This window comes from Poeciliopsis prolifica, unplaced genomic scaffold, assembly GCF_027474105.1.
Source record: "Poeciliopsis prolifica strain line A6 unplaced genomic scaffold, Auburn_PproV2 SCAFFOLD187, whole genome shotgun sequence".
Taxonomy (NCBI): Eukaryota; Metazoa; Chordata; class Actinopteri; order Cyprinodontiformes; family Poeciliidae; genus Poeciliopsis; species Poeciliopsis prolifica.
In genome coordinates, this window is record NW_026562562.1 from 215,530 (window position 1) to 242,945 (window position 27,416).

General features: G+C 45.1%; 1 long non-coding RNA gene across 3 annotated transcripts; it reads left to right on the top strand.

Moving 5' to 3' along the window:
• Nucleotides 1-3,395: 3,395 nt before the first annotated feature.
• LOC129356697 (uncharacterized) lies at nt 3,396-27,290 on the top strand. 3 transcript variants are annotated; one of them, XR_008605447.1, is made up of 6 exons: nt 3,418-3,481; nt 4,784-4,988; nt 8,603-8,738; nt 22,066-22,178; nt 22,268-22,371; nt 25,879-27,290. It is a non-coding gene; the product is annotated as an uncharacterized LOC129356697 (long non-coding RNA). The 3 variants fall into 3 exon arrangements; XR_008605446.1 differs by having other exon boundaries at nt 22,066-22,371; XR_008605445.1 differs by lacking the exon at nt 4,784-4,988 and having other exon boundaries at nt 3,396-3,481; nt 22,066-22,371.
• The last annotated feature ends 126 nt before the right edge of the window (nt 27,291-27,416 follow it).

Sequence of the window (27,416 nt, forward strand, 5' to 3'; positions counted from 1 at the left end):
CCTTAGCTTCGGCTTCTAAACAAGCTAAGGGCTAAATGTTTAGTTTGAAAAAAAAAAGCTGAATATTGAGCTGTAGCTAAAAAACTAATGAATGCTGAAAGTATTTATTGATTTGGCCATAAATGATCAGTTGATCAAGCATCTCATCCTTGATGTTGGTTTTTTGCAGACGTCCTCCAGCAGCCGATGGTTTGAGCTGCTGGTTGTTTCCGACCGCAGATCCAATCCGGATCAGCAGGAATCAGCTCAGCCAGGTGGTTCTGTAGGATCCGGGAAGCTTTCATGTCCTCGTTTCTCCTTCTCTGTCAGAAACAGACGGAGGATGTCTCTCTCTGTTCCTGATTCAGTTCTTCAGCCTGTGTTTCCTCTCTGAATCGTTGTCTCTGTTCCAGGCCTTAAAACTCTTCCTGTCTTATCTCCAGGAGGTTCACAGGATGAAGCTCTGTGTGTTTTAGTTTGGATCTTCTGCAGCGGTTGGAGCAAAGTGTCGTCTGAGGAGGAAGATTCATCTAAGCTTAAACTGACACCAAACAAGTTTTACATCTTCAAGGTTCGTTTGAGGAAAAGCGGATTTAGATTGCAGGAATGTGTGAAACGTTTTTCTGTCTCTTCTGTTTTACCTTCTGTCGTTTTCCTCTCCCGCCTCTGTTATCGCCTCGCTGTGTTTCATGTCTGGCTTCGTGGTGCTTGTCTTCTTTTCCTGCAGCACATTTCTGTTTCTGTTGGGTTTTACTGAAGGTTTCTCCTCGTTTTTAGCATTTTAACTGGATCCAGTCCAAACCAGTTTAAATCCGTTTTTATTCTGTGTCCCAAACTGTGTCCCAGTTTCAACCATCTGCTTCTTTATTATCCTATACATATGCTACATGGTTAGCATTGAGATGCTATTTCAGGCTAGCATAAGTCCACTGATTGGAAAAACACAACAATAGTTGTTTCCAATCGGATGGATTAGAAGCAGAAATGAACCCAGTGGGACGAAGCTGCATCGTCCATCGCTGCTGAGAGGACGTCGCTGTCCGTCAGATTTATGGCCGTACAAACACAAACACAAAGGTTCCAGTCGAGGGAAAAATGTGATTAGTTGAGTAAAATAGTAACATTAAAATTGATGTAATTAATTAGTCAAAATGGACGCACTAAAATCCCAGTCCTAATTAATTTATAATTATTTGAAGTGATTGTCTTCTCCAGTTCTTCTGGAAATTGATCCTAATCGTCTCCAATTCCTCTGGATCAACAGTTTTTGTTCTTCTTCTGATACTTTCTCATTAATGCGAGTATTTATGACAAACAAACCATTATCAGAGTACATAAACATCAAACATGTGCATGAACTACTAAAATGCATCATGGATATTGTTTAGTGTGTAAAATGTAGAGTTCAGACAGATGCCGTCTGTTTCTGTGCAGAGTCTGTAAAAGCCTGAGGAAAAATCTTTCTGCTGCACATCAGTCTTCTCTTCATCCAGTCAATCAGCTGGAGTCGGATCAGAGATGTGGGTCAGACGAAAAGAGGACATTAGCTCAGAGAATCAGGTTAACCCACATCTCTGCTTCTTCTTCATCTGATATTAAAATGGCCTCAGGTGGAGGGGAAGTAAGTGATTATATCAGAAAGGTTTTCTGGTACCTGGCATATGAGCGTCTTCTCTGGAACGAATGTCTGCCTCGTCTTGCCTTTTTGTAGAAAGTAACAGAAAAGATTCCTCTAACCAGAGAAAATCCAACCGTCCATAAATCCTCTGCTCACGGCGCTTCTAGGTGTTGACGATCTGTTCTGGTGGGTCGGGTCTCTGCGATTCGCAGGTGAAATGGTTCTGCTGATTTCATCAGGTCATGACCTTCAGCTGTCATTGGAGCGGTTCGCAGCCGGGATGAGGACCGGTTCTTCCAAACCCAACACCATGGTCTCCGGATCAGCAGCTTGTTCCCAACAGTCAGGAACAAACTTCCAGAAAGCTAGAAAACTGCTGAAACACTGAGTTCCTTTAAAACAAGGCTAAAATCCCATCTGTTAGATTCATAATCACTGCAACACTGACTGCTGCGTTTGACATCCATCAGTCTGGAAGTGTTTCCTGGACCATCTCCAAGGTTCTGGACTCCTCAGAACCTTCCCAGGAAATTACTTCTGGAGGGATTAGTGTCCTTTTTATTTCCATGATTATCCCAGAAGGGGAAGTGTTGCTTTGGTGTTTCCAACCAGTTGAGAACCAGCTGATGTGACAGCGGTGGAGCGCCGTGGGCGTCGCCTCCAGCAGGGTTCGCTGGATCAGCCGCAGGTGGAAGAGCCGCTGCGCCGCTAGTCTCTGTGCGTGACCTGGTCAGTGTGATGGAGCAGGATGAAGAGGCGTCCCTCCTCTTCCTCCCCTTGCTGTAATTGGACCATTGATTGGTGCTGTCTGGACACGGAGTGACGGGATCAACTGTCTGCAAGCAGCTGGAGACGAAATGAACCGACAGAAAGGAGACTGAACTGTACCTTTAGAATAAAAACCTGTTGAATTTCATCATTTCCACCAAATTCCTGCTTCCTGAATGTAAACAGGAACCGTTCTGCTGATTTTTAAGGAGAGTATCTGAATTTCAAACGCGGCGTCCATCTGGCAGCAGCTGGATCTTCAGCTGATACTGAAGCCAGACAGACCCGACAGAACTGAGTCCAAATCAAGTCCAGATGAATTAACATGTTTCCTGCCAGCAGGAGACATCAAAGCTGAGGCAAACAGAGCTGCTTGGTGTTTACCTGAGAGGCACGAATCAGAAAGTGAAGAGTCTGATGCTTCATTCGCTGCATCCTGAAGTCAGGAGTTGACCTTCCTGCTTCTCCGATGCCATCAGACAGACGTACAGAGACTGGCCCAGTCAGTGAGGATGCATCGCTCGTCCATCAGTCCAAACCAAACCATCAGTCAGACACTCGGTGAAGGTCCAACAGATCTGTGGGATCCAATAGATCCACCATGGCTCCTCAGGTGGACCTAATAACATCATCATCATACGCTCAAACGTCCTAGGACTGGAAAAACTAACGCCTCCGGCTTTCAAAGTCTCTGCTGTTGGTGTACAACCAAAAGTCCCAAATAAAATAAATTGTCATTTTTTTTTTTAAATGTTTGATATTCTATAAAAAAATATGCAAAAGTTGAACCTTCCACAAATAATGTGAAGTTACTGAACATTGTACTGATTTAGCCTAAGTATAAATATAAGACATGCAGGTTTTAGGCTGGAATCTTGAGTAATTTAGATTTATTAATATCAGGTCCATTTATTTTTATTATCTGCATTTTAATGTTTTCTTGATTTGGTTTAATATGTGAAAAAGTAATTAAGTTTGTGTTAGTTTAGCGCCATTACCTGGAGGATCCACTAGGGGCACTCGCGGGTTCTTTTCCTTCTCAAAGCAGGCGAGTGAAAGGAGGAGCATCGATCGGCTCCCTGTGGTGGTTTCCGCCTTCAGTCTCCCGCCTTTACGGTAAGTAATGAAGTAACACCTTAAACAGGACCAAGTACGCGTGGGGGTGTTTGTGTGTCTGGTTTGCTTTGTACCGCAGAGTTGCTGCTAGCACTGCTGCTAACTGGCTAGTACTGCTACTAGCATTCCTGCTAACTAGCTAGTACTGCTGCTGCTAACTAGCTACCACTGCTGCTAACTAGCTAGCGCTACTGCTAGCTAGTACCCCTGCTAACTAGCTAGCACTGCTAACTAGCTAGCTAACACTGCCGCTAGCGGCTGGAGGCCTCTTGTCTCGCTGTGGCCTCCGGAAGTTTGACTTAAATACGAGTCACTTGTTTACGTCATTAATTTTGACTTTGCAATAAAATCATTACAGTTTTACATTTACAGTTAAAATGGTTTTGCAAAATGGTGTCAGGAGATTTTTAGATTAGTTTAACAATGGGATGTTTTTAATAATTTTCCACCAATATTTTATCAGAAAAAAGTATATCATCCTCTTTTTTTCTTCCTAAATGTTTCCTTTAAGTTATACAGGGAATTTTTTTTTCTTTTTCCTATGAGGCTCCGTAAATTTAACATAAAAATAGAAATAAAAATATTTTTTGTAAATAACAAATTTCCATTTGTAGATTTTGCAATATGACTCTAAGCTTGTTGGTGAACTGAATAAAAAAATGGCTCTTTATATTAGAAAGCTTTTTGCCCCCTGGCCTAGTCAAAGTCCTGTTCGCCTGGTGAGTGAATGCCTCTGACCTCTGACCCTCCAAACTTCAGTCTGGAGGACCAAACCGAACCAAAGTTCGGTTTGGTCCTCCAGAGAGCGCTCCAAAAGCAGCATGTGGACTACAGCGCAGGGCATTCTGGGTAACCAGAGCTAACATGCTAGCCTAGCGCTAGCAGCAGAAATGGCTCCCGGTCTTCAGCCAAAGACTAAAGAGAAATCACTAAACTCTGACGCCTCCATCTTGTTTCATCTGGTGAAGCAGGAAGTTGCTCTCAGTGTCTCCAGAGGTTTTAGTCGTTTCCTGCAGTGGTTGTTGGTGCAGCGCCCCACAGGCCAGGAGGGGAACAGGCTGGTTTGACTCAGCAGATGGTGGTGGAGCAGATGTTCTGGTTCCAGTGGAACCGGGTCTGCTGAAAAGCAGAGTGTGATGATGAACCGTTTCCCCCGTCTTGATTCAGGAGGTCAAACTTGGCGGTCTGTGGGTGATGAGGAGGATGAGTTCTTCATCCTCCTCATCAGGCTGAGATGTCTTTGAGTAGCAGATTTTAGGTGACAGACTGAACTGATGACTCTCTGTGTGAATCTGCTGTCAGGTGATTCATCAGGAGCTCTGCAGCAGGCGCAGCTCCAGATGAGGTCAGGATCTGCTGCAGGGTTCCAGCCGTCCTCCATGTTCAGCAGCAGCTGACGCGGAGCAGCTGGAGGCCGGCGCGGCTGGCCAACGTGAGGACGGCTGCTGTGAGTCAGCGCCGCAGTCATGACGTCGGGGGAGGCGGCGGCGCGGCGGGGCTGCATGTGGTCAGTGTGTCACTGCTGGTTAGATAATGATGACGAGGAGGCAGAAATCTGAGGCTTCAGAGAAAAAAACTTTGACTTTTTATACTTTTTAACAAGAAGCAAAGCAGCTGGGATTCTTCCTCCTCTTGGTTTTTCACAATATTTGTGAAAAAAAGTTAAAAGTGGAGAACAATTCATGCGAAGTTCACCTGAAGAGAAAAACTCAGATTTATGTTATGAATATTTGCTTCTCTTACAGACAGGCGTTGACTCATCAGACCTGAGTCAAAGTTAGCGCTTCGTTAGCGGTTCAGCTGAACAGACTGGAGCTGGACATGTTCCTATAGCAACCGGTGACCCCTGAACCCGCGCGGTTCCTCTGTGGATCAGCTGATGATCCCGGTGAGCTGGGAGCCCGAGGGCGTCTGCTGGAGTGACTTCCAGGATGTTGCAGAGTGGGCGTTCAGGTGTCAGCCTGCAGACTCAGATTCTGCAGCAATATTCTGGCTTAATGCTCTTATTTCCTGGAGTTTGGCTCAAAACTTGTCAACATCCACTGCAGTTATTTTCTATTTGTTGGTAATTGTGCTGTGTTAGCGTCAGCAGCAGCAGTTAGTCGTTTTTCCATCAATGTTTTTATGTGTATTTTGAAGTTTTGTTTTAGAAACAGTTGATGGAAACAGCAACATTTAACATAAAAAGTTTCTACGCTGGCCTGCGATGGTTTTTAGTTTTTCTGAAACAGTTGAAGCCGAGTCGGAAACATATGATTGGTTTCTTACTCAGCCAGTGGTGAGTCTGTGCCTTACCAGGGGAACGGTTCCTATTGTTTTGAGATGTGTTCATGATGATAACTGTTACTGTGGAGCATCAACATCTGACTGAATTAGCCTGTTGATTTGCTCCAAACCATAGATGGAAACTCACTTTTTCTTTGCGTGACGCTTGGATGGAAACATGGAGTTTGTTCCTGGATCGGTTGTTTCTTCAGTACCAAACATCTTTAAGCACAAGGTAAAACCAACCAGGCTCAGCAAATAAGAGAGAATGAATCCTGAATATAATGAAAGGAGCAAAACTGATAAATCGAGTCTTATGCTGATAATCAACCAGGACAGAAAGTCTTTCCATGTTGCTGAAGATCTCAGCTCAAACTGGAGACTCGTTTTCAGCCTGGAGCCACAGGAAGTAGAAGAAGTTGTAATTTTGAGGTTCTCAGATGTTGGAGATGAAAAGGTCTGTGAGACGTTGAGGTTGAATTGCATTAAAACACTAATGTCATAAAATGAAAGGTTTGGGTTATCTGATGATTTCTGCTCTGCTTTCCTTGATGCCGGCATGTTGCATGCTGCAGCGCAGCGGCCATCTTGATTGTTGTGCCCTTTAATCTGCAGCGTCAGCAGTAAACATGCATCATGGCTGACGGGGCTTAAAATGGCCAGTGGAGCTGCGTTTGTGGAGACTGACTTGCAAAAGCTGATCTGACAAACTGTGAGTGAAACAAGGTGACATCGGCCTGATTTACACAGCTTGTCATGTCCAATCCGGCTCAGACGCTCGGCGTGTTTCTGAAGGACTCGGACGCTCTGCTCTCTTTGGCTTTCAGTTTGATTTATCTCTCTGTTTTGTTCCCAGCTGGTTATTAACCTTCTGCTCGCTCTGTGTTTCTGTTTGGGTTGAAATCTGTTTTCATTTGATGAACTCCTGTGTGTTTTAGAAAACTTACACAGTCAAACTAACGGTAATAATTTGGGTTATTTAGCGTCATATAAAAAGTAGGATTTCAGACACGTTGTTGATTCATCTGCAAACGTCACAGTTTCAAACTTTATACTGAGCAGCTAAAGATTTAGTTTAGAAACTACTTATCTACTCTCAATATTTAGTGATCAAATATTGATCACTAATATTTACTCCAAAGTAAATATGTAGCTCTCAGCTAGGTGAATATTTAGTTAGCTCAGAACTAAATATTTAGTTTGAAGCTAAATATTTAGCTGCAATTTAAATATCTAGCTTCAAACTAAGTATTTAGTTTGCTGACTAATAATTCAGCAAACTAAATACCAACAAATAGTTTTAGTTGGTTAAAGTTATTGCTGATCATTTTTGACTTAAAAGGATGAAAAGTTTTAGTTTCCTTTTTGTAGCCGGTTCTTTATTTTCTGTGATATTTAGTTGGAAATTCTCAGTTTTACAGTTTTTATTGGCTACTTTAGTTCAGCCGACATTTTAACTGGCTGAAGCTCAAAGCTGAGGCTCTTCCTGGATTAATGACGATAAACTGAGGCAACAAAGCAGCGAGGAGGAAGAAGAGGAGGAGGAAGATGAAGAGGAGGAGGAAGAAGAGGAGGAAGAAGAGGAGGAGGAGAAAAATGAAGAGGAGGAGGAGAAGGAGGAAAAGGAAGAAGAGGAGGAGGAAGAGGAAAAGGAGGAAGAGGAGGAGGAAGCCTTCACTGATCCAGAATCAGCTGATGATCATTCGCTGCGACTCGTCCAGCTGGAGCTTCATGTTTCACACGACTTGTAAAACCAGATGCTGATCATGAACATAATCCATCCATCATCCATCCATCATCCATCCATCCATCCATCATCCATCCATCATCCATCCATCCATCATCCATCCATCCATCCATCCATCCATCATCCATCATCCATCCATCATCCATCCATCCATCATCCATCCATCCATCCATCATCCATCCATCCATCCATCCATCATCCATCCATCCATCCATCATCCATCCATCATCCATCCATCCATCATCCATCCATCCATCATCCATCATCCATCCATCCATCCATCCATCATCCATCCATCCATCCATCATCCATCCATCCATCATTCATCCATCCATCATCCATCCATCCATCATCCATCATCCATCCATCCATCCATCCATCATCCATCCATCCATCCATCATCCATCCATCCATCATTCATCCATCCATCATCCATCCATCCATCCATCCATCCATCATTCATTCATCCATTCATCCATCCATCATCCATCCATCATCCATTCATCCATCCATCCATCATTCATCCATCATCCATCCATCCATCATTCATCCATCCATCAACCATCCATCCATCCATCATTCATACATCCATCCATCATTCATCCATCCATCCATCATCCATCCATCCATCCATCATCCATCCATCCATCATTCATCCATCCATCCATCATCCATCCATCACTCATCCATCCATCATCCATCCATCATTCATCCATCCATCATTCATCCATCCATCCATCCATCATCCATCCATCATCCATCCATCATCCATCCATCATCCATCCATCCATCCATCCATCCATCAATCCATTCCTCCCTCTCATGATGCTTTTTATCCAGCTTTTACATGAAATGCTTTGTGATTTTAATGTTAGTAAATATGTAGAAAATTGTAGAGGAAAGAAATTGTTTTAATGAGAGAAAAGTTTTGATAGTTTTATTTTTTCAAAATAGATTAAAGTCAAAGTTCTGCTTCTACTCTGGTTAAAACATGAATAATTTCCTTGTTTGTCAAACTGACACTAAAGCTTAACTTCCTGAGATGCTGTCATTATTTCTTGGTGATATTGTGACGTGATTCGTAAAAACAAAATATGTCTCTGCTTCAGACACGATGACGATGGTGATTGTGATGAAGAGGAGAGTGAAGTCCTGTGATGGACCGGATCTGGTGACCTGGACTCAGTGACCTCTGGATGCAGAGCGTTTGCTTCCTGAGGCAGCTTCTGGATTTATGAGACGCAGGTATGAGTCCCGACACGGATCCTGTTTGACTCCCATCGCTCCAGCAGATGCCGAGCCTAGGAAACGCAGCAGGAGCGACGGGATTCACTCCGGCTGATTGCTGCTGCAGTTCTGGGAGGATTCAAACTGTTGGAGCAAAAATCAAACTAAATCTCATCAAACCGTCATGATGCTGTCGTTACTCTGATGCTTATTAACTCGGATAATTAGTCCCATGAAACAGATACTTCTTCTCCCTTTACTCTGGCTCAGAAACGTGAGACGGCTTCCTCTGCAGACTTTGACTAGACCACAATCCTTCTCTATATTTATTTTTAAATACAGTAAGGCGTCTTCATGTCTGTGGTATCTCTAATACATATTTAAACCTGTGTTGTTGTGATTAGCGGTTCTAAACGGGTTTCGTTCCTCTGACAAGGCGCCCAGCAGGGGTGTGAATACTTTACTGAGCGGCAGGTAAAGAGGACAGGAACATGAGGGACCATAGTGGTTCCGATTAATCCGGGTCCGACCTGAAACCGCTCTCAGCTGAAACTATGGATACTCTTAATGCAGTCTCAATGAAGCACCAAATGCATGTGGATCATTAAACGAATCAGTGAGCAGGAAGTAACTTTGGAGCGAACGCATCGTTTCTGAGGTTTGTTGTTTACTGACTGGATCAGCGCGGGTCTGAAGCAGGCGGAACGGAGCGCAGTGGCCGCGTTCCCGCTCCGCATCATGAATGACAAAAAGATCCAGATTCATCCAGAAACACAAAGGAGTCCAGAAAATGGCTGGAGGCTGAGCTGAGGAGGAAGCAGGTTTCCGTCTGTCCTCTCAGAGCAGATCAGCCCGTTTGGGTTTAGTGATTCTGAAGGTTTCAGTCGGAGAGCAGCCGTCCAGCTGACCCGTCTTCCTCCTCCTCCTCCTCGCTCCGTGCAGACGAGCCTTTATCCTCGGTGTGCAGGAATGAGCGGCTGTTACCATGGCGACGTGGGCTGAGGCGGACCTCGTTGCGTTGGTAACGACGCGAGGCGCGCTGTTTGGGATGCGTTGATGCTTCCAGGCGGTCGGGAACGCCGGCGTGGGAATGACATGAGGAAAGTTTGAGCCTCAGTTTCCTGTTGTCTGGCTGAAGTTGGACCTGTGGAGCAGCGGGAAGCCGGGACTCGAGCAGGTAATCCAGAAACCCGTCAGGAGGTTTGATCCGGAAAATCTATCGGTAATGAAAATGTTGAATTGATCTCTGGGACGAGTTTCCAAACACTAGACAGGTCTGTTGATGAGCATCTGCAGGGAATGAAGGATGTTTCTGTCCTGATGGTCGGGTCGACCCGGTTCTACTGGAACCAGAACATCTGGAACAGAACCTCCAGCTGCTGTGGTTCTGAGTCCAACCAGCCTGTTCCCCTCCTGGCCTGTGGGGGCGCTGCACCAACAACCACTGAAGGAAACGACACTAAAACCTCTGAACACACTGAGAGCAACTTCCTGTTTCACCAGATGAAACAAGATGGAGGCATCAGAGTTTAGTGATTTCTCTTTAGTCTTTGGCTGAAGACCAGGAGCCATTTCTGCTGCTAACGGTAAGCTAACATGTTAGCTTTGTTGGATTTACCCAGAATGCCCTGCGCTGTAGTCCACTTCCTGCTTTGGAGCGCTCTCTGGTCCGCTTGGCATTCACATTCAAACTGAACCAGAGTTCACTTCAACCGAATCCAAGCTGAGGTTTGAATCTTGAGGATTTTCTGACCTGCGACTTTCAGAGCTCACAGAACTTCAGAGTTCCTGCAGAGATGTTTCAGAGTTGGAGACGTCTTTAGTTAACCTGAGGCAAACTGAGGAGGAGGAATCAGAGGCTGCAGTGATGAAGACGTGTTCAGGCTGCGGCTTCATCATGAAACTGTCCCTGCCGCTCCGTGATGAGCTGCGATCCGTCTCTTCTCTGCGGCTCGTTGTTTGTTCGGCGTCCTGCTGCATCTCAGCATCTCATCCTCAAACATAATTAAATCCTAATACGTTCAGTCTGAGTGGAGCTGCATGCTGGAAACAAAGAGACGCTGTGCAGAAAGAAAATAGGAAGAAGCATCCAGAAAGCTGAACGTGTGAAGCTTCAGTCAGACTCTGCTGAGCTGAGATGATTTATTGATAACTGCAGCAGCACAGAGAGAACATCTCTGGAGCCGCTCCGCCTCTGCATGCAGGAATCTGAAATCAACACTTTTACATTTCAGGATTTGTGTTTGGCAGACAATTTCTCTTGTTATTGACAACTTAAATTATCTCTTTAACTTATGTCTATGCAAACAAGTAATTTCAGAGAACTTTATTGACAATTGGTAATTTATATTTTTCACCTATTGTCAACTGCTATCTTCTGATTTCATCTTTAATTGAGAATCCAAACTAACATTATTCCTGAAATCTGTAAACATCAGCAGATTTAAACTACAGAGGGATATCCAAACCCCCGGTACTTTCCAAACGTTTTGAAGTGCCATTTGGTTCTAAACGGAGTGAACCGGTCTTGATGTGCGATCTGGGCTCATCGCCGCTGCTGTTCGCTCTTTAAGGCTTCGGCCGTCACTTCCTGCCAGACAGCCTGAGAATCTGGGTTTGAGTGGTTCTGCTGTCAGGAGGTCCAGGAATCGTTTTTCAGTCCCAGATCTGAACGTCTGCTGATGACACTTTCATTTATGCTGCTTTTATTGGCTGAGCTACCAGTTTCTCACCTGATTTGTTTCCTCCTTGGTCCGGACTCCTGAATCCACTCCACTGAATCTTGGACCGGACCAAACAACCGGACCCAGATCCACTTTCTGATCTGACCAGCTCGGGTTTGGTTCTGGTGTGAAAACAGACCGGCTTCGATCCGAGCCAACTACAGGAAGTAGTCCTCATGGCAACCCAGAGCCTGCAGCGACACCAGCAGGAACTGGTCGGACTGAAACGGTTCCTGATCCGTTTTAGCGGTGCTGTTAGCATGTTAGCATCTCGTCTCATTGAAAAGTTTTTCCTCTGGTTTCTCTGTGACGATTTTATGTTTTATTGTCAGGAATGAATCTGAAAGGTCTTCATCTGCCAGGCGCTTCCTTCCGTTTCTTTTGGTTTTACTGACATTAAATTTTGTTGTGTAATAAAAAATAAAACATTTTGATTCTAAAATTGTTTAACTAAGGAGAATTTTCAAATAAGACTTAATCCTATTCTTATTCTTTGACGTTTTTAGTATTAAGTGAATTTTATGGTTTTGTTTTATTGATACATTTTCAGTGACAACGCTGGGCCTCAGGTCTGCTTTAGAAAACGGACGTGACTTTAAAATAAAATACTGGATAATAACGGGCTGTCTGTTGCTGTGTGGTTGTGTGGACCGGGCCGGCGGTTCGGCGCCTCGTTGGGCTCCAGATGAAAGCCTCGGCCTTTCAGCACCAGAACACGACTGGCTTCCTAAAATAGCAGCACAATGAAGCTTCTTTCAGAGAGACGGCGGCGTAATGAGCAGCTGAACTCTGCCCGGGCGAAACTCCAAGCAGAAGAGACGGCTGAATGCTCCTCTGGGATTATTTACACCTTCATCAGCTCAGCTCCTGTAAAACCCAATCAGAGGGTGAAATAACAGATCCTGGTGGACAAACAGCAAACCAATGGGGAATATCACAACAGAAATCCTCTTTATTGTCCCTCAGTGGGACATCAACGCATGAAGATAAAGACAAACAAAAGTCTCCACTGGACCCCGTTGGTCCCAGGCTGAAGTCCTGAGTCCAGTCTGTCCAGTTGGAGGTTTTGACTGGGCTGTTTCCTCGATGAACAGCTGCTGACTCAAAACACTTTGGAGAAAATCAGTTTGGAAACTTTAGAGCTGCCAGTTCCAGATATTCTCAGGATTTTTTCTTTTCTCCTGGAGATTCTATCATCCAGAAGTCACTCTGTGGTAGATGCTCAGTGTTTATCCAACACCAGCTGTGAGTCAGATAATGGGAACAAACAGAAGCAGCTGCTGAGGGAAAGAAACAGCAGGTAAAAATGACCAGTGGTGTTATTTATTAGTAGTATCCACCCAAAAGTTGAGTTTGTTATTATTCATATTGTTTGATGTTTCCAGCATGTCCTTGCACTTGCCCTGTCCTCCCAGCAGGGGGCGTTGTATTGGATACGTCAGGCTTAATAAAGTGTCTCACGCCCCAGTGGAAACGGGACATGAGCTATTTATGATTGCAAATCGTGTTGCAGCCGTGAAACTGCAAAGGTTTTATGTTCCGGCGTGTTGAGGGGAGCGTTTCCACAAGCCCCGCCCACCTAGCGAGAGTGGGCGGGGCTAAATCCAGCACGGCGGCGGCATGGCGGCGGCATGGCGGCGGCCACACGAAGCGAACTGGACTGGACCAAACCGATCCACTGACCAGTACCGTTCAGTGGAGACGAGGTCACAGGGCATCTCCAGCTCTACAGTTCTTCAGCAGGACTGGCTGAGACTCGTCTCAAACTCTTTTTGGGTTCATTTTGTGGCTTTTTTTGTTTTGTTTTTTTGTCCAGAACCAGAAGAAAGTTTTCCACCTGATGTTTGGACTGGATCAGATTTGGTTTGAAACAGTCCTGACTGTAACGAATTGGCCTGCGATTTGCTTCGGTCATCTCATTCATGTAATAACCCTTGTAGCAAATATCTTCAGACATAAATTTGACCAGTTTTTCTCCTGGTTCTTTTCACTGAAGATCATTTCCTGTCTTCAGACTCGTCTGATGTGGATTTGCTGCTTTTCTCTGGTGATGCTGAGCTCCAAACAAAAACGTTTGGACTTTCTGGACCTCCGTTCGGAGCCCTCTTCGGGGCGGGGCTTCCTCAGCAGAGGATTCAAGTGATCTAATCTTGTATGACATGTCGGTTTCCTCTCTGGCTCCTCTGGACGTTTTTATCCTCATCAACACCAATAAAGACAAACTGGGGCATCTGGACGGTTATTATTGCTGACGGCTCAGCTGCTCATCTCAGAAGAAAGGAAATCCAACATCCCATAAAAAGTTTCTCCAGATTCTCTGTGAGGTTGTCGGCACCTGGAGTTTGACTCAGAACCTGTTTGCTTTTATAATGTTTGTCGAACTTCAATGGATGCAGGAACATTTACAGCCTGATTTCTGTCCCAAATCCGCTGCGGTGAAGCAGCTCAGCAAACGTTCAGCGGCTCGATCTGATGGGAAAATACCAGGAACTGTTCAAATCCAAACGTAGAGCCAAGCTTTGCAGTGACGGAAAACCTTTAAGGTTTTAGCATCTCAATGCTAAAACCTTAACCATTAAAGGCCGATGGGTCAGATGGTCTGGGGGCGGGACAACCAGACGTAAACACAGGAAGGTCAAAGGTCAGTTATCTCTCTGAAACTGGATCAGAGACCAAACCTGGAACTCTGCTAAAGGAAACCGGTTTGTTGTTCCTGGCAAGTGAAGCCAGATGTTTCAGTGTTCAGCACCACTTCAGCATTAAATCCAAAATAATCTGAAGAGATGTTGTGACGGAAACCAAAAACAGCTTTCTGGGTTTTTCCTTGACTCTGAAGCGAGCCGGTTCTGTATCTGCTGGTCAGCTTTAGCCTGAAAATCCATTTCTCTTAAAGCCACCCAAAGTCCCAGAGAAAATGAGCAGCAGGATTACTCTCCTTCAGAAAAGCCTCATGCTGCTGCAGTTCACCGTTTAGCAGAACAAACATGTTTTCCTCAGAACCAGCAGGAAAAATCCAGTTTTAATAAGGCAGGCGCATCAACAGACCCGCAATCAGACAGAGGTTATAGTGAATGTTGCTCTCTGCAGACGACTCGGAGCAGTTCGACTTCCTTTACTGGACCAGGAAGAAACATTTCTGATTCTAACCTAAACCCTCCAACCACATTTCATCTGAATACGGGCTGAAGGAAACGTGCAAAATACTGTAACTTCATATCGACTACTGGCTAATTTGTGTGTGTCTCAGTGTTTGTTTAGCAGTTGGCCTTCAGGGAGAAACGGGAAGGAAGTCAGGCTCAGATTTTCAATTTAAAATTGCTTCCAAGAGTCTCAGGATGAAAACCTGGTCACCTGGGTTGAACAGACTTCTGGACAATGAAAGGGAAGCTTCCTGTTGTCAGAAAACTTCCTGTTGTCAGAAAACAGAAAATGTGCTGGAAGCGACATCCAGCTCCTGATCCAATGAGGGAGATGGAAATAAAAGATGAACAACGGATCGGGAGGACTGGTGCAGCCGGCTCGTTAACAGTCACAGCTCATTAAGACTCGACTTCATCAGAATTCACTCACCGTCTCAGCTCCCAACAAATTACTAATATTGTGACAGCATGATGAGAGCAAAAACAAGATGTCAGTTAAAAACGAGGAGCCTGGAGCGTGTGAGTCTGCAGCGTGTCAACGGCGCGATGCGCTAACAATGTCTCTGTGACATGAAGCATCTGCAGCCGCTCAGCGCATCTGCGTCTGGGTTCCCTCCCTGCTCTGACAGCTAACACACACACAGCAAACAAAGCTAACATACACCCAGCTAACATACACCCAGCTAACACACACACAGCAAACAAAGCTAACATACACCCAGCTAACATACACCCAGCTAAACACACACACAGCAAACAAAGCTAACATACACCCAGCTAACATACACCCAGCTAACACACACACAGCAAACAAAGCTAACATACACCCACCTAACGTACACACAGCTAACACACACACAGCAAACAAAGCTAACATACACCCAGCTAACATACACCCAGCTAACACACACACAGCAAACAAAGCTAACATACACCCAGCTAACATACACCCAGCTAACACACACAACAAACAAAGCTAACATACACCCACCTAACGTACACACAGCTAACACACACACAGCAAACACAAAGCTAACATACACACAGCTAACACACACACAGCAAACACAAAGCTAACATACACACAGCTAACACACACACAGCAAACACAAAGCTAACATACACACAGCTAACACACACACAGCTAACACAAAGCTAACATACACACAGCTAACACACACACAGCAAACACAAAGCTAACATACACACAGCTAACACACACACAGCAAAACAAAGCTAACATACACACAGCTAACACACACACAGCTATATCCGCTAGCAATGGCAAACGAAGCCGCTTCTCTCTGGGTTCATTTCTGCTTCTAAACAATCTGATTGGATGCTGGGCAAGACTGTTGTAGGTTCAAGTTGAGCTAAAAGGAGTTAGCCTATCAGCAAAGCTATGCTAGCCTAAAATAGCATCTCAATGCTAAACATGTAGCAGCTAACGCTAATGTCAGCGTCCACATTTCTCAACAAGCTCTATGAATGATCAGAGAAACTCTGTAAAGTTTCATAACCAATCTGATGGTTGAAGAACAGATTAAAAACTAAATGTTTTTATCTTGAGCTCAGATTCAACAACTTAATGAGGGTTTTCAATTGAAACACCCAGAGTGAGTGTGTGTGAGGACATTCCACTCACAATGCTAGCATTTCCATAGGCTGACAGCTGCTAGTCTGGAGGCACAGAGGATCGCTCCTGGATCAGGCGAAACCGACCAGAACCAGCAGGAGGTCCGAGTAAGGAACCGGAGGAGCGTCTTCCGGCCTTTAGGTTTCTATGAAAACTGGAAACATCATGTCGCTCTGAAACCAGCCTGACCTTTCCCTCCCGCAGCAGGGTGTGTGTGTGTGTGTGGGTGGATGTGTGGGTGTATGTGGGTGTGGGTGTGTGTGTGTGTGTGTGGGTGGATGTGTGGGTGTATGTGGGTGTGTGTGTGTGTATGTATGTGCGCGTGTGGGTGTAGGTGTGTGGGGGGGGGGTACGGGGGGGTGTGTATGTGCGCTCGTGTGTGTGTGTGTGTGTGTCTCCCCCTCGCTGAAGCTGATGGTGCAGGAAGGTTCTGTTGTGTCTTCATTAGTTTTATAGCCGTTTAGTTTCAGATAAATGTATTATTTTATTTTTCATGTATAGTAAGAAATAAACAACAATATATAAAATCTAGATGATGACATCATGGTTAGGTGTTTGGGTGATGTGTGTCCACACACACACACGATTCCAGCTGTTAACGTTTATTTCCCAGTTCACTCATGAAACGCTGCTGTAGCTTTTATGGCTCCAAAATCCCAGTTTGACAGCAAACTGGTTTTATATTGTTGACAAACTGGAGCTGACATGATCCCAACCGGGGCGGGTGACTTTATTTCTCATTACAAAGACATGTTTATTAGCATCAACCATTTTCAGGAAAACTGAACGTCTTTTAAATGGAATAAAACAACAGACGACCGTTTACGTGCTTCCAGCTGTTATTGATCCATCGCAGCTCCAGCAGGAGGTTGAGAGGAACTCAGTGTTTCTGCAGTTTCTCAGTTTTCTGGAAACTGCCAGGTTCTCTGCCTCCTGCAGCTGCTGTCCAGAACCGTCTCTGCTCCCAAACAAACTCAGAAAGTCTTCACACCCTGCTGGTATTTACTCAGGTTTACTCTATTTTTCTGAAAGTTACTGCAGCTTTAGGTGAAACATGAAGCTGCTCAGCTGAACACAGACTTTTCAAAGTTTTCAAAATTTCTTTTCTGATTTTTAGAATTTACAGCACATTTAACTGCTGAATATTACAACAGATCAAGAAAATACATTTAATACATAAATGTGGGTTTAATGAAAAGAATCTTTAATGATAAAAAGTTTTATTTTCAACCTGACAAAACAAAGATGAATGTTTTGTCACTTTAATTCTGTTAATCACCACCAGAACTTTCAGAACCAGGAGCCCTTTAAAGTGAATCCTGAGCAGAACCAGAACATTTTGTCTGGGCACCATGGTGATTAACCATCAGAACCTCTCAGGTTGTGATTTATTACTGCGTATGATGTGTAATGAAAAGGCTGAATGTTAGTAATCGGCGCCAGGCTGAAGCCCAGAAACACCAACCGACCCGGCCAGAACCGACCCGATGCAGCCGAACACACGCAGGCTGAAACATTATTATTCATTTTTATTGTGGGAACCAACAAAACACAGAACAAAAAATACACACAAGCAAAGCCAGAAGTTCAGAAAATAAGATGAAAACATGAAAACTAAAAACTGATTTTATTGTTCTTCATCCTGACTCCTTCGAGTTTAGAGTTTGGTTCTGGTTCTGCTCAGACCCAAAGGAAGCAGATCTGCAGGTGAAGTGATGAACTGGAAAAAAGATTAAACTCAGTTAAAACAGACAGGAATTTAAAACGAATGGAAAGAATCTGCAGTGGAGCAACATCTTCTAATAATAAATAATTATAAGTCTTAGTTAATCATGTTAGATTATTTATTTCAGATGAATGAATGAAAGTCTCTGAACCAGTTTTAGTTTGTTTGAAATGTTTGACTCATCCTGTAGTTTCAGGTTTTACTCAACCTGCTCTGAATAAATCAGTTATTTTGTTGATGTGGTGAATCTGTTCTGGTGCAGCAAGCAGGTGAATTAATAGTTCACTACATTTATGACTCCATGTAAAGTCAGTCCTGCGGATCGCTGCGTCTTTACCACCAACTAAATCTAGCTGGTGATGTTGAGTTTTTACAGTGCTGACCTCCTGCTGCTTCGTTTGGTTTCATTTGTTCTCTAGTCTCAGCTGAATTTCCCCAGCGCCTCCCGTCTTGGGGCTTGGATATGAAACGTGATGGTGGCTCGGCCGCCATCTGTTCGCCGCCTCAGACGGACCCGCTGCAACCCGCCGGACCTCAGCAGACTGCTAATGAGGAGCACACCAAACTGCTGTCCACAGATGGAGGTGCAGCATCATTACTGCCAAACAAAAACATAACGGAGCTTCAGGAAAACCTCAGAGCTGAAACTCATCCAGCTCCTTGTTCTTACAGAACCAGTAAAACCCGCTGGATCGGCCCAATGAAAGCTTTGCTGGTTTGGACCCATGTGTCGTTTTCTTTGTGACTGTGAGAAATCGTCAGTTTGCTGCAGTAAATTTAGCCGCTCTGGCTCAGTCGGTCGACCTGCCTGCTGCCAGATTTCATGACTTTCACAGGATGAGTCAGAAACTGGAGGCCCGACGGCACAGCAGCCAGTTAAAGAGAAAACGGCTTTTCCTCCAAAGCAGAGAGACGACACATAAATAAATCGTCTTTCATCCCTTTAGCCAAACTGCACAGGATTCAGCCGTAAACACTCTGAAGGGTTGCACTCGTGGTTTCATTTTCTGAGTTACTGTCGGTGATGCTGAGAGTTTAATGCTGCTGGTCTGCAGAGATGAAGAGATCGCTCTGATCTGCGGCGCAGAAGAAGAAACTCCATCTATGTTCTAACGAGAGGAACCACGACAGGAAGAATGAAAGCAGGAAGGGAAAGTAAAAATGAGTCTTAGACCCGGTTCTAATGAAACCAGAACACCTGGAACAGAACCTCCAGCTGCTGCGGTTCTGACCCAAACCAACCTGTTCCCCTCCTGGCCTATGGGGGCGCTGCACCAACAACCACTGCAGGAAACGACACTAAAACCTCTGAATCAATCAATGAATCAAATGTTATCTGTATAGCCCATTTCAGCAGCAAGGCATCTCAAAGTGTTTTACATCATAAACACAAAGTCATGCATCATGGAATCAATAATACATTGTTACATATTACATTTCAAATCAAACTCTAATCAGCTGGTTTTTAGTTGAGATTTAAAGGAAGTCAGAGTTTCTGCTGTTTTACAGTTTTCTGGAAGTTTGTTCCAGATTTTTGGTGCATAGATGCTGAAAGCTGCTTCTCCTCTCTTGGTTCTTGGTTCTGGTTCTGGGGATGCAAAGCAGAACCAGAACCAGAACCTGAGAGTCTGGAAGGTTGATACAACAACAGCAGATCTTTGATGTATTGTGGTGCTAAACCGTCCATCACTACTCCCAGGTTTCAGGCTGATCGCTAGTTTTTAGTTGACTTCAGCTGAGAAAGTTTTGGCACATCCAGACATTTATCTGTTCTAAGCATTTATTCAGTGATTGGATGGGGTCAAAGGTCACCTGGTGACATCATAATGTAGAGTTGAGTATCATCTGCATAGTTATGGTAGCTAATATTATTATTTTCTGTTATAACCTGAGCTAGTGGGAGAATATAAATATTGAATAAGAGGGGTCCTAGGATTGAACCTTGGGGTACCCCACATGTGACCTTTGAAGACACTGAGAGCAACTTCCTGTTTCACCAGATGAAACAAGATGGAGGCGTCAGAGTTTAGTGATTTCTCTTTAGTGTTTGGCTGAAGACCAGGAGCCATTTCTGCTGCTAGCGCTAGGCTAGCATCTTAGCTCTGGTTACCCAGAATGCCCTGCGTTGTAGTGCACTTCCTGCTTTTAAAGCGCTCTCTGGTCCACTTGGCGTTCAGATTCAAACTGAACCAGATCGAGGTTTGGAGGACCAGAGGTCAGAGGTCATCCGAACCGGACTTTGACTAGGCAGGCAGAATGAAGTTGGATTTAAAGTGGACTGGAGTCAGATTAGGACTGAACACATGGACCTTCGGTTTCATAGTTAGCTCTTTGTCAAGGGAACCGTTTGCATTTTATTGTTATTGTATTATTATTGTCTCCAGATGGAAGGAATCTGCTGATCAGATTCTGGTTATTGGGGAAATTCAGTCACAAACAGTTGAACATTTCCTCTGGTCCTGTTCTCCCTCCTCAGCGCTGCACTCGGTTCATGTTCCTCTGTCAGCAGCAGCTTCTCTAAGGTTCAGAAAAACCTGGAGCTGCAGCCTGGAGGCTGGATGATGAATGTCTCTCTGCTGTGGAGTGAACTCATGTGACCGGCTGGACTTTGTTGCATCTCTGGTTCAGTTTTCTGTCTTCTTGTTCATCAGTGACTCAGGCTCTGGTGTTAAAATGAATCTGGTGCTGTGGGCAGATGATGAAGCAAAATTACCCAAATGAAAACAATAAATCATGAGCTATTGCTGTCATCCTCATGCACAGCCCAGAGCCCTTCAATTAACTCCAATGGGCTGCGTTCATGTCATAATGTACTGAAAGAGCCGGTTCTGCGCCACAGAGTGCCGGCTTCACCACTCACTGGTCTTTACTGCCGCCACTCATCACCTCAGCCCGCAGGAAGACGCAACCAGATTACGAGTCGGCGTTGATTTGCACGAGTCACGCTTTGGGAAACGACGGTAATAAAGCAGCAAACAGCCAGAACTTCATCTGGGTCTGCTCCCTTTTCCGACAAGAAAAAAACAACAAATGATCTAGGAAGAAATAACATGATTATTTAATACGACTATTTTAAACAGAGACAGAAGTCAAATAAAACTAGCAGAATGAGCTGACATTGAGAAACGTGTCAGAGGAAAACCAGGCCAGAAATCCACTTCAACCCGACTCCGGTCCGTTTCAACCCGACTCCGGTCCGTTTCAACCCGACTTTGGTCCGTTTCAACCAGACTCCGGTCCGTTTCAACCAGACTCCGGTCCGTTTCAACCCGACTCCGGTCCGTTTCAACCCGACTCCGGTCCGTTTCAACCAGACTCCGGTCCGTTTCAACCAGAATCCGGTCCGTTTCAACCCGACTCCGGTCCGTTTCAACCCGACTTTGGTCCGTTTCAACCAGACTCCGGTCCGTTTCAACCAGACTCCGGTCCGTTTCAACCAGACTCCGGTCCGTTTCAACCTGACTCCGGTCCGTTTCAACCAGACTCCGGTCCGCTGTAATCCACACGTTGGACCTCATGGCCTAAATTTTTAAATGTGTTGGCAACATGTTTCTTAATATACGCTATACAAAGAAACTTGTATAATTTACAGTAAATTACTGTTAACTGTTTCCCAGAATTTCACCGCACAGAGAAACATTTGGAAGAATCACTTCAACAGCACAGATCATTAAAAGGTTTACGGTTAATTTCTATAAAAATTGTAGATGTACCAGTTTAACTTTATTATTGACTCTTTATGGAAATGTTCCTTGGAGCAAGGCAAAATAAATAAAACAAAAAACAATAGGAACTGAGTGAGTGAAAACATCATGCCAGATTACATTTAACGTGTCTGAATAATGTCCTGGCTGGAGAAATCTCTCCCCAGATGCTTGGAGCTCAAACTCACCATGATTTGCAGAATATATTTTGGTCTTTTTGCTTTTTTATGATTCTGTTAAAACTGTAAAACAGTCGTATCGGTGGAAACAGAACTGTAACATAATTTATTATAAAATTCAACTTGACTGCAACTTCCTGGTTGCTGGTGTTTTCAGAACGACACTGTAAAAAATAAACTTGCAGCTGAGACAGTCAGTGAAGATCTGAACCGGTTTTATTTCTGTGGTTTCTGCAGGTTGGACCCGGTTCGTTTGGTCCAGATCCGTCGGGTCTGGGTGGAATCATCGGCAGCCAAACGGCGACCTGAAGTTTGTCCGTCCGTCTGGAAGCCTGCAGAGTCCGCCAGCAGTCAGTGCAGCTGCTGCTTCTGTTTAATAATGTGCAGGAATCGACTGGCAGTGTCAACAGATTGTTGTTATTGATGCTGTGATGTCCAGCAGACAGCATCAATGCAGCCGGACCCTGCAGACAATCGATGGCTTAATGGACGACCAGTCGCTGCTCCACGCCGTTCTGCTGGAGATTCTCCAGCTGACAGCAGGTCTGATTTTATTACAGTCATATTTACACCATCCTCACAGCTTCTGCTCGACGTCTTACTACTAACTCAGTTAGCTGCACACTAGCAAGACTGGAAACAGATTTCTGTAAAGGGTAGCTCCCCTCAAATCAACTTGTTCAGCTGACTGATGTCTAAACAGATTGTCTGAGCCCAACGATTCGATTACTGGAGCTCAGAGTGCTGACCGCTACACTGACCTCTGACTGACCTCTGACCGCCACACTGACCTCTGACTGACCTCTGACCGCCACACTGACCTCTGACTGACCTCTGACCGCTACACCGACCTCTGACTGTCACACCGACCCCTGACTGCCACACTGACCTTTCCAGACGTCTGACGTTCAGTTCAGAATCCTGGAGAATTATCCTTCTGTTTCAGATTCAGATCAATTAAACAAGATTTGATTATTTTACTCAAATGTCTGAACTTCTGAAGCAGCGCTGTAAATATTTCATTATTTCAAAGCTGTTGAGGTCGTGTTGTTGACATGAATGATTTATGACATCATAAGCGCAGCAGTGAGTCGGATCTGCATGTTTCTGCAGGAGGAAAGCAGAAAACGGGGGAAGTCCTGATCCCTCAGAAACATTTAGATCCCTGGAACGTCTGGCAGGTTAAACGCTCACAGGAGCCTGCAGATGCAAACACACTGAAACATTTATATTTCCCTGACAGAGACGTTCCTCTTCGCCTCCCTGTAGCGTTTTACTGAACTCTGTGAAGGAGCAGCAACAGAAACGGCTCCTTCAGCACCTCCTCCTCCCGTTGGGAATCAGGAGGAGATTCTGATCCTGCATCAGAAACTACAGCTAGATTTTCGCTGCTTCTGCCAACCTGAAGCTGCTGCAGAGGAAACTCCAGTCTGTCGCCAGTTTAACTTTTCAGGGCGGCTCAGCAGGCGGGAGAAGCTGATTCTGCTTCTGTTTTTATTGACTCATAAACAAACCAAACGCCAAAACTTTTAGTTCAAAACGGATTAAATAAGAAAGAATAAAGTTCATCCATCAAATGAGGATCCAGAAGAATAAAATGAGTCACGTTGGAGATAAAACAGAAACGTCCAAAATGAAGGAAGAAATCCAAATGCACAACAATATGAATGTGTCCAACATGCAGCAGGAAAGACTAAATCAGGACAGAGAATCTTTTTCTGTCTGCAGCCTGTTAGTGGTGATGAAGAGGCTGATGAAGGTTTGGACAGCAGATCGTGTGACATCATCGCTTCAGGCTGACCGCCTGCCAGAGAGCCGAGGACGGATCGTTAACTTCACATCCAACTCAGACTGGAGCAGCAGGAGCAAAACCAGAGAGGAAGACCTGCAGGACGTCAGAGAGCTGGCCAATCAGAGAGCTGGCCAATCAGAGAGCTGGCCAATCAGAGAGCTGGCCAATCAGAGAGCTGGCCAATCAGAGAGCTGGCCAATCAGGGAGCTGGCCAATCAGAGAGCTGGCCAATCAGAGAGCTGGCCAATCAGGGAGCTGGCCAATCAGAGAGCTGGCCAATCAGGGAGCTGGCCAATCAGGGAGCTGGCCAATCAGAGAGCTGGCCAATCAGAGAGCTGGCCAATCAGGGAGCTGGCCAATCAGGGAGCTGGCCAATCAGAGAGCTGGCCAATCAGGGAGCTGGCCAATCAGGGGAGCTGGCCAATCAGGGAGCTGGCCAATCAGAGAGCTGGCCAATCAGAGAGCTGGCCAATCAGAAAGCTGGCCAGTCAAAGAGCTGAAACATTTGAGTCAATTTGATGATGTTGATGTTCAGTTTGGATCGAATCAGTTCAGTTTAGTTGTGGTTGTTTTGAAGCCTCCAGTAGTTCATATTTTTATATTTTCTTAATTTTTATTTCTTATAAATCACTTTGATTTCATCTCAGTTCAGTACAATTGAGAATAAATAAACATTTCAGTGCAGATTCATTTTCACCAGGTAAAGGTGTCTGACCTGTTGGGGGAACAAAGTGGATGTTTTAATCTATGAACAGATATAAACGTTGATGGATTGAGCCGACCAGATTTGCTCCAGTTTCAGAGGAACCAGAGACTCTTCATCATGAAATGTTTCCTCTGTAAAACCTGTTTCTGCTAAACTCTGATAAGTTGCAGCTTTGTGTTGGGCGGAGTTCTCCGTCTGCTTCCAGATACTTTTTGCTCCGTTTGCTTTTCATTTCCTCCTCCATCATAAACGTTGAGGTGTTCAGTGCTGCTCCGGCTCCAGCTTTGTGCTCGTTGGAGAAAGAAAGGGAACTTTGAAGCGGCTGACGGAGGAACCGGGCCTCCCCTGAGAGGCTGGTTCTCCTCCCTGCCTTTTGTTTCCTTTCAGACGTGAGAGAGAAGATTTCTCTTTGAAATGTTTGTTCTGTTCAGAGGAGTCGAGTCAGAGGGACAAAGCAACCTTCAGCTGGAAGTTTCCACAGAGGATCTGGGAACTGACTGCCTGCCGTCTCCTCAGTCTACCCGACGACTGACGCGGCGACGGCTTCCAGTGAGAGCACAGATTTACAGACACGGGATAAAACGGATCCGGATGAAGGGCAGCGGCGACAAGCCACACACAAAGCAATAAATTATCCAGTAAAAGGTTTAATAATTCAGTATTTACGACTGGACAACCAGGAGCAAAGCTCCCGCCGGCGTTCTCGGCTCCTTACAGATTCAGAAGACGTGGTTCTCTGGACCCGGAAACCTGAACTTTCAATTCACTTTCTGGACCCAATTTATTCATTATTAGCAGAAAACAAAGGATGTCTCAGACTAATGGGGTCCAGTCCGTCCAGGTAAACGAACTGGAAATGACCAGAGAAAACCTGAGGAAACTCTAACCTCTAACTGTAACCTCTAACTGTAACCTCTAACTGTAACCTCTAACTGTAACCTCTAACTGTAACCTCTAACCTCTAACTGTAACCTCTAACTGTAACCTCTAACCTCTAACTGTAACCTCTAACCCTGCATAATTATTTGGATTTGGGTGTTTCAGCCAGTCAGAACCCTCAGCCCCGCCCAGGTCCAGACCCGTCGGTGGTTTTGTGCTGTCATCATGTTCTAGAAACGATAAAGTCCATCAGAACCGGAAGTGAGACTCAGAGTCCTGCTGGGTTTTCAGTGGTTTGTTTCTGAAGCTTGTTGGTTTCCTGAACCGATCCAGTTTCTCTTACCGCTGGCTTGGGGAATCCTTGTTTCTTCTTGTGTGGTTCTGGTCATTCGGACCGGACCGCAGGCGGATCTGTTCCTTTCATCTTATTGGCTGAAACCAATAAACTCCCCAGTCAGCAGTTTTCCTCAGTCACTGGGAACGGATCCGATTTACTCTATGAATCAGCTGAATGCAAACACAAAGTTTGTTGCTTTGAAACTCCTGAAACTGTAGTGGTTTCTTCATGACTTTAACTAGGACATTTAGGACAAACTGCTAAATCTCTGAGATGTATGGCTTTCATGTTTTTTCCCTGTTTCTCTCTGATGAATTGTTCTTGTTTGTTTCACAGATTCTGCTCAGTTTCTCCCAGATGTTGATGTGTCAGAACCAGGCTGGTTCCGGTCGGGTCTGATTGAACGTGGGTTCGGCCGGTGCCTGCAGTCAGCTCTGTTTGCGCTCTCGGTGTCATTAGCATGTTGTCTGGAGCAGAAACGCCTCCACTCCGTCAGTAAGTCATAAATTACTGTCTTTGTGTGGCTTTTTCACTCGGCTGCTTAGCGACGTCTAATTAGCCCAGCGTGTCTGCAAACTGTGTCGGCGTTGAACTTTTTATTTTGTCATTGAAATGAGCTTTTACAAGTGAACCGCTGAGATGTGACATGTCGCCGGATCCATACTCCTGAAAGAATTGTTTACCTCTGAGAAGGCGGAGAGCAGCGGCGCCTCCTGCGACACGGCCGCTTATTAATCAGAGAAAAGATGCTTTAAGCCAAATCAACAGACATTCAGAAACAGGTTCAGCTGCTGCATCCAGTGGCTGCAATCATTCTATTGGCTGAGAGGTTGCCAGGCGAAGGTGCATTTTTTTCCAGAAGCAAGCAGAAAATGTTTGTTACGTGAGCAGAGAGTCTGAGCAGCAACTAAATCTGAGGATGGAGTTCTGGTTCCAGTAGAACCGGGTCAACCGGACTGTAAGGGGGTTAAACACTTCCTTTCAGATCCAGGATCCAGCTGGACTCGTTTATATAACTCAGTTCGACTCTTTCTTCATGTGTTGTCTGCGGCTCGTTCTCGACTCTCAGCGTTTTGCTTCTTCAAGGTAAAAACTTTGTTTTCCTGCTGAGCTGCTCTGACTTTCAGAGGGTCCGGGAGATCAGTTACAGACCTGACAAAGAGGTTCTGAAGACAAACTGGCTCAAACTGATTCTGAAACCTCTCCACTGGGGGGCGCTGTGGAGTCAGAGCAGACTTGACCCTGCCTGTCACTGCTGCTGATGCTAATCCATCCAGAAAGTGTGTGCAGACGTCCAGCCAGCAGAAAGCATGAAGGTGAAGCTTCATTGATCCGCAGGAGAAACTGAGCAGATCAGAGCTTCAGCAGCTGGCAGAACCAGAGCCTGTCATCACAGCAGATGCTGCCTGACAGCAGGTCGCGACCCCGCTGCCCACACCTTAAACACACACACACACAGTTCACTGCCAGTGGGCCAGGCTGGAGCTGACAGAAAACACTGAAATGTTTTACAGAGCAGCACAAATCCTGAACGCTGCAACAATCATCAGAATGAACCTCATTAGAAACTCCTGCTGCAGTTTTGATGAGGATTTTACATGTAGAGTCTGACCTGGACTGAGGTCAGCAGGACGGCCAGGCAAACCGCTTTTACTCACAAAGAACTCAGAATAATAACAAACATAGACAAGATGCTTAAAACAGAGACCATCAGTCAGGATGAGCAAAACGATTCAACAAATACGAGTTTTAAGACAATTCAGAAACAGAAGAGAAACCTGATCTCTGCCTGGTTGCAGGAGAACGAACTCCCATCGCTTTAATCCAACTCTGGTCCCAGAAAGTCCAGTTCGTTTCACCAGCTTCCTGATGGT